This window comes from Rutilus rutilus, assembly GCF_951802725.1.
Source record: "Rutilus rutilus genome assembly, chromosome: 4".
NCBI classification, from domain to species: Eukaryota; Metazoa; Chordata; class Actinopteri; order Cypriniformes; family Leuciscidae; genus Rutilus; species Rutilus rutilus.
Window position 1 is genome coordinate 50,588,076 of NC_140212.1, and position 5,415 is coordinate 50,593,490.

Sequence of the window (5,415 nt, forward strand, 5' to 3'; positions counted from 1 at the left end):
GATACAGACTGGTGTGCGACTTGAAAGGGACTTTATATAGTGTGTGCCAGTCTTTGGCCGTGTGTCCACCAAAGCGTTTTTACTCGCGGCTGGCGTGTTTTTTCAATTGTTTTCAATGGGAGCGCCGCGTTTTTAAAACGCCATGAGCGTAACGAGGCGCTGAGCGTCTTTTTCACGCTGAAGCGCTGAGCGTTCGGCGTTTTTTACTGGTCGCCGAGAGTTGAAGAATGTTCAACTTTTGGTAAAACGCAGCGCTCATCACTGTCACTTTTTACCCAACCGTCCAATCACAGTGGAGGAGGGGCGGGACTAATACCACACCGACCAACCGCGTCCGCCCGCCACATGATTCTGCTTGTACAACGTCAACAGATGACAACAACAAGCATAATAACGGAACAAAATCAAGAGCCAGATAAAATACATTACATTGTATTGACATTTTAATATAGAATCAACACAGAAACAAAATATGTGTGAAAAGAGATACTAATAAGACTTTCGCGGATATTCCGTATCATAACAAGCAAAGTGTCTCGGTCTCAACCGTCTCAACTGAAAAAACGCTGCGCTGCCAAAACGCTCTCAAGCGCCCACAGCTGAGCGTTTTTAGCAGAGCGCCTAGCGTTTTCAGCTGGCTAATAACGCTTTGGTGGACACACGGCCTTTGACAGCAAGAGGAAGGAATGAAATGAGGAGTTCCAGTACTGACTAAAACTGGCATGTGTAATACAGATGGGTCCCCAGTCCTATTCACCAACAAGCTGTTAGCATGATGCCTACTAAAGGAAAAGCTTAGTATATTCATTCAAGTCTTCATGTACATCCTAGTATTACAATCACAACACAACAATCTCTGCTAGGTATCACGGTAACACTTTAGAATATGGTTTCTTACTCACTGCATAACTAATAAGGAATTATTGAAGAACTAGTAGGTAATTCTTCATTAACTACTTCTTCACTACTGATAACAACTAAGGAAGATGTGTTAACTAATTAGTATGTAATAGAATTTTATGATTGTGTGAAGTATCAGTTAGTTAATCAATAACAGTTAGTTAGCCATAACTAACCTCAGATTAGCTTTTATATTCTATATACAGTACTCTCTCTCTGTGTGTGTGTGTGTGTGTGTGTGTGTGTGTGTGTGTGTGTGTGTGTGTGTGTTCCTCAGCATAGAATGCCATTGAGTAACTTCATGTATTTGAGGCAACGACTGAGGGAAACTGAAAATATAGGGAACTTGTTAATAAATAATACAATTAATAAATAATTATCAAATAATTCTGCAGGAATCACTTATAAGCTGAAACAGTATTCTAGAGTGAAAATATAGGGAACCCATTAGTAATTAATAAAGAATTACCACATAATTCTGACTCAAATCAAACTTACTCTAAAATAACAACACTAATAACGTAATCATCTAAACCTTTGTAAAATACACGACAATAACTCGTTACATATCATCTTCCTTTATTTCAGGTGAGAACATTTCTTAATACAGCATATATTTTATTTTGTTTTAACATGTGCAACACTGCCTACATTTGAACTCGTTCAACAAACATTTTAGAATCAAAAGTTAAACCTTTAAAAGCAATTCGAGTGTGATCATCCGGTCTCTGTTCTCCCGTTTCCACAGTAGTTCTGCGGGATCTCTTGCGGGATCTGGGCTCGTGTTCGGCGGGGAAACTGCTGAACTTCAGGCCGACGCCCTGCGTTTCACTCGTAGCCGAAAGATGCTGTGACTCCATAACCTGCCCATAAACAAACAGTGCACAGCTCTGAGAACATATTCAAACATCTGATGTAAATACACTTAGTAACTTTAGAAATAAAATAACTTGTTTTATGCAAGGGATCAGGCGTTTCCATTTACAGCACAGTAATGATTTTATAGATTAAATAAAGCACACACAAACCTGTATTTCACAGAAGAAATGCACCAAATCGGCAGCGCTGAGAAACCTCCAGAAGAGGATGCTAATACCCGTGCTCTTGCATCTCCAAATCACTGTAAATTGCTACAAATCACTACCTCTACGAAGTGCATTAAAATTCTTTAATGCATGGCTAGCCGTGGATTATCCCGCTTATACCTTGGTTATTTGCCAAGTTAAAAATAAGTTAAAGCTGTAACTGATGTTTACAGTGTAATATTTTAACAGACGTGTAAAAATGACGGTTATTTCTTAAGTTAAGGCTCGTCAGTTCTTGCACTCCGTCCGCTTTAAATAAAGTAGAGCCATCGGATTGCTTTTATTTGAATGAATTCACATTTATTTAAATTCATTATTAAAAGAGAGAGACAGAGAACTGAAGGAGAAGGAACAGAGAGAGAGAGAGATGCGTGCGCGAGTTACCTGTGTGCGTCGATCTCTTCTTTAAAGTCTAGCAGCTACAGTCCCCTCGTTGCTTAAGCATATAGCTAACTTAATGATTCTTTAATGGATTTATTACAATTATTTATGAATGACAGGCAACACTGATACAAATTAAACGATATTCAAAAATCATCCATTTAGCCTACCTAAACGTTTCCATATGCGTCTCTCACTCTGCTTGCAAGTGTATCTGTGTTACTATGGTTACCAATGTAGCGGATTAATTTCGAACTGTAATCAAACTGACTGGAACTACCTGTGCATTAAACGGTTTTACTGCACACCTTCCAGCCAATCAGAATCGAGTATTTAAACAGCCCATGGTATAAAAGAAGTTTGAAATGTATAATGTGTATAAGGTGTAATGTACATTTTGTTTTGCTAATGAAATAAAAAGTTTGCTTATTTGCAGATCAATATATAGCCTATAGGTAAATGTCTGCACTTATCTTTCTTATTAGTGCTGAAGAAGGACTAAAACCGTCTAGAAAAAGAAAACATTGATAATTGCTTTTTATTTTTTAAGTACTTTAAAAATGAATTACCTTTGTACTTTTACTAAGGTCATTTTGAAAATGAATTTTAATGTAATTTTACTGGAGTGATATTTTTTAGTTGTTTTGGTTCCAGTGCTGCTTCACATGACACATATCCACTTACTGAAGGGGATTCTGTTCCTGGGAGTCAGTAGACAACAGTCTGCAAACATTCCCACACTGGTGCGCACTGCTTCGGGAAATGGATGTCCAAAACATCAAGTTTAAAGCATGTGTGCACAGCACCAAGGAGAGTGTTTTGCTGTAGTGCCTGTTTGCCAACAGTTACACAGGCCTGAAGGCACTGACTGTCGTCCCCAAGACCAAGGACGGAGGGGAAGGGTTTACTGAGCACAGCCTCCTTCAAGTATTCAACTATGCTGGTCCCAACCTGTTAAAAACAGAGGAATGGTAAAAACAATCAATATCACAACACAATGCAGCATTATATACAAAACTAGGGGTGGGACAAAATATTGATATGGCGATATACTGTTGTCCTTCTGCGTGCGTTACGAGAATCGACACACTGTCACGTGAACAGATGATCTCTAGCTACAGGTGTTGTTATAATAAATAGAAAAACGCATTATATGTCTGGGCTGATTAGGTGAGGGTTTTTTTTTTTTTTTTTTTTCTTGAGAAAAATGAATGCCTATCTTGTGTAGCATATAATATTTATCCAAATGAGTCAATATTGAATGAAATCACAAGCACTGAACTGAATTGAAATCATAAAATTTGTGTCAAGCAATAAAAAAAGTAGCTTATCAGAAACTGTACCATGTAAACAATATAAATTGTTGTTACTAAACCTAATACAATTCTGCTAGTTACAAAAATTATTTTTTTTACACCAATTTGATATGCCTATTGTGAGGAAAAAGCTTAGTGTGGTTTAGTGTACCTAAACAACGATCAGTGATCACCACATTTCTCTCTCATATTGCTCCGGAGAGAGACATTTGGTGATTATTGATCGTTGTTTAGGTACATTAAACCACGCTAAGCTTTTTCACATTATGTGTTTTAGAATGTCCCACTTTAAAAAAAAGATTAAACAAAATCTGATTGTGTTCATTGATAAACATTGATCTATAACATGAAGCGGACCCTGGAAGATTTTTTTGGGGGGGTAAGTTAATGCTGCAATTGTTTGTCATATCAAAAGAATGATAGAGATTGAAGATGTAAGCCTGCAGTGTCAGTGTAGGGACGCAGATTGCTTAGTCTGTTTCTGACGCGTGTTTTGTCTTGAGGTATGAAATATTCATTGTCCATACCTTCTCAATATTCGAATATCCAAATCCATTTATTGTCCATTTTGACATTGCAAATAACAAATAAAACAAACAAAAATTATACTCAACTTATCGCTAACAAACTGTATTGGTATAAGCAGTCTTGTACAAAACATGACTCTCAAACACGGCACGGTCAAAAAGTTTGCTTGACCTTCAATCCCCCCACCTGTCACTCATCATCACCTTAAATATACACAAATACTAATACGCCCTCTAGTGTCACAAAGAAAAAATACAAATGAACATAATGGCTCCAACAGTCAGTGATTCTGATGTCTGGAACTATGCATTTAGTAGAAAAGCCCTAAAGAGGGTAAGTAGCATCAGCCCTCAGTTTGCCAATCTGTTGGACTCTGGCCCAATATGAACACATTTTAAAACCAAATACTCTTTCATATTCCTTTCTAATAATGCACTGGGATGTGAAATATGCAGAGATGCAGGGTCACCAGGTGTGCTAAGATCTGGTTCAAACAAATACACTTTTTCGTCAGAGTGGCAATATGGCAGAGTTAAACCTTATGGGGAATCCTAAAGACAAGCAGATGAGATTGTTACGTATCATCGCATAGCCACAAATTAGCCGAGTCAATCTGTGGAAAGGTTTTCAGATTTCTTTTTACAAATTGTTATTCAGTTGTTGTTTAAATTAGACATCAGATATTTTACACCTTATTACATATCAGATAACATTCTACCATACATAGTTCACTTGTATTTTCAGTACTTTCAATACTCCATATTTACCATCCTTGTGCATTGAAGCACTCTTTAGCAGTTTCATTGTATTGTATTTGTATTAGTAGTATTGTAGTATCTTTTGTTAATAAAATCTTTCTTTTTACAACTGTCTTTTGTGTTGGTTTTGTGTCTCGGGTAAACCCACTCACCCCACCCACCAGCTTGCAGACATTTCTTGACTGGGTTATCTTGTTGAATTTGGTGATTAACATGGATCCTGACATATACAAAAAATATTAAATTATAAAACAAATGGTTCATACCCTGATGGGTTTTCCAAAACGGAGAAATCAAATTTTAGAAAAAAGGCCAACACTTTTGACCTCCAAGGTAAGAGCCATAAAAATCTTAATATTTACAATTTTTTAAATTATGTTATCAGTTCTCAAAAATGGTCTAAAGTTTGATCTTAAATTTGTATCTCATATGCTAAAGGTGAGGCCA

The 5,415-nt window shown here is 37.0% G+C and overlaps 1 long non-coding RNA gene across 1 annotated transcript; it reads right to left on the reverse strand.

The window, feature by feature from the left end:
* Window positions 1–1,462: 1,462 nt before the first annotated feature.
* On the reverse strand, window positions 1,463–3,032 carry LOC311289615. Its single transcript, XR_014627171.1, has 2 exons — window positions 1,929–3,032; window positions 1,463–1,763 (listed from the first exon to the last, which is right to left on the reverse strand). It is a non-coding gene; the product is annotated as an uncharacterized lncRNA (long non-coding RNA).
* Between the last annotated feature and the right edge of the window lie 2,383 nt (window positions 3,033–5,415).